Source organism: Nannobrachium achirus (assembly GCF_963921795.1).
Source record: "Nannobrachium achirus genome assembly, chromosome: 9".
NCBI lineage: Eukaryota > Metazoa > Chordata > Actinopteri > Myctophiformes > Myctophidae > Nannobrachium > Nannobrachium achirus.
This window is the reverse complement of record NC_137818.1, coordinates 30,502,578-30,505,006: the sequence shown is the minus strand read 5'-3', so window position 1 is coordinate 30,505,006 and position 2,429 is coordinate 30,502,578.

The window sequence follows — 2,429 nt, the reverse complement described above, 5'->3', positions numbered from 1 at the left end:
TTCCCACAGAACACACTAGGGTTCATATGGCAGATAACGGCTGGTTCTTCATTCCAGTAGCTACAAGTAGTTAAAGCTACAGTAGTTTAAGATCAGCTTTGATGATATTTAACCTGAATCCAGTCTTTCTGTATGTTTTTTAAGAATTGGTCTTTAACCATATTAACCTGGTTTCTCAGGTCTAAATGATTCCCTGATAATACAACCACAATCTAAAACCAGCTCCCAAGGTGGGGTGACCTGTAATGAGTTTACTTATATCCACAATCAATGGTTGACAGTAATAAGACAAAGAGTTGTAGTAATGTACTGACAGCTACAGGGGGTGCTGAAGAACAGAGCTGGAGAGGTCTTATGCTTCATGATGGAGGTCAGACTCATCACCTCTGACTGAGAAGAACACAATTATTATTATTATTAGGCTGATTATATGACATTTAATTAATATGAGAGAGTGGAGATAGATACAGGGTTGGAGAGAGAGAGAGAGAGAGAGAGAGAGAGAGAGAGAGAGAGAGAGAGAGAGTGTGTGTGTGTGTGTGTGTGTGTGTGTGTGTGTGTGTGTGTGTGTGTGTGATATACCAGGCTACGTGTCTCAGTCAGAGGATTGTCAATGTGCCTCTTCATTACAGCAGCTGAATTCTGTGTCATGGTGTCTATGACCATCCTCTTCTCACGTTTTTGAGGCCTCTTCCTGGGACGAACCACCACCTGGGTGGGCTGGGGGGGGGGGGGGGGGGGGGGGGAGAGACGACATATGTGTTTATGTGTATATGGACAGTGTGCTAATGTTGGGTCAGCTAATACGGTGCCCAGCTAATACGGTGCCCCCCATCCCCCTCCCCCCAAAGAAGGAAAAGATCTATGAGTGTGACAAACACCCACACCTATGCACACACATTTCCCAGCATGTAGTGGTGGAAAGTAAGTACTTTTACTCAAGTACTGAACTTTAGTGTAATCTTGAGTATTTTAATTTTCAATAGCATAGTACTTTTTACTCTATTTGACAAATTCCGTTAGTAGTTGCTTGGCACAGTTATATTGTTACTGTTAAACATAATTTTAAACTGGACCAAGTGGGCAAGAGGCACAGAGCTTGTCCTCCAGAGTCTTTCAATAACGGGTCCGGGCCAGTGGGCCATTTATAATAAGTATCATAAGTACTGTCAAATGCTATAAAATACAGTAAATACTTAAGAGTTTTGAAATACTGCAGCCAAACTATTTATACACACAGTTAGTATACAGAGGTAAAAAAAAAACTGTTAAAAGAGGTTTAAAAGATCATACATCTGCTGGAGGGTTCTGCAGGCTGGAGGCCGGACTCATCTGATTGGCTGATCTTCTAAGCAATAGAGAGAGAAAGAGAGAGAACGTGGTAATGCTATGTAAATATAAGGCTAGTTAAAGGGATATTACACTTTCAAAAAAACTTTTAGGTCTAATCAGGCTTGTATGAACACCCTGAACAGTTTTTAATTTGCTTCATTCAGTATTTAGATATTTGATGTAAATGTTACCAGCTCCAACACGCCCAGGCCCTCTCCACATACACACCCATTGTAACTTCAAACTCCATTTTAACCATGATAGATTCATTAAAAACACCCATTATTTTTTCTGGTGACTCATAATACCCTCCTAATACGTGAGCAGACCGTGTTTTTTCAATAACTTTTTTCATTTATTTTCAATAAAATATTATTGTATTTAATGTTTTCCATTTTCCCAAAGAATTATTAAAAATAAAAGAAAAAGGTTATTGAAAAAACACGGTCTGCTCACGTATTAGGAGGGTATTATGAGTCACCAGAAAAAATAATGTGTGTTTTTAATGAATCTATCATGGTTAAAATGGAGTTTGAAGTTACAATGGGTGTGTATGTGGAGAGGGCCTGGGCGTGTTGGAGCTGGTAACATTTACATCAAATATCTAAATATTGAATGAAGCAAATTAAAAACTGTTCAGGGTGTTCATACAAGCCTGATTAGACCTAAAAGTTTGTTTGAAAGTGTAATATCCCTTTAAGTTTAGCACATTTCAACAGCAAGGCAATTCAAAGTGCTTCACATGTGATGCATAACAAGTGAACACTGGGTTAAAAAAAGCCAGACCTGTCCACAATGTGATAGGTCTGGATGGCTCATGATGTAGCACAAAATAAAAATATACAAGCCCATAGCTTCGTGCCTTGCTATGAGCTTGTAGATCTGCTATTTTTAAAAGATCTTGAAAATGTGTGCAGATCTTTGAATACAGTAAGTATATTTCTTTAAGTTAACATTTTAACTCAAATCTTAGGGAGGTCCCTGGAACAAATACATATCATTTTGGGGGTCCTTGACATGAAAAGGTTTGAGAGAACCACTGAAACAATTTAGAAGACATGTTTTTAAGCCAACCAGATCAATTCCTGGGCTCTCCT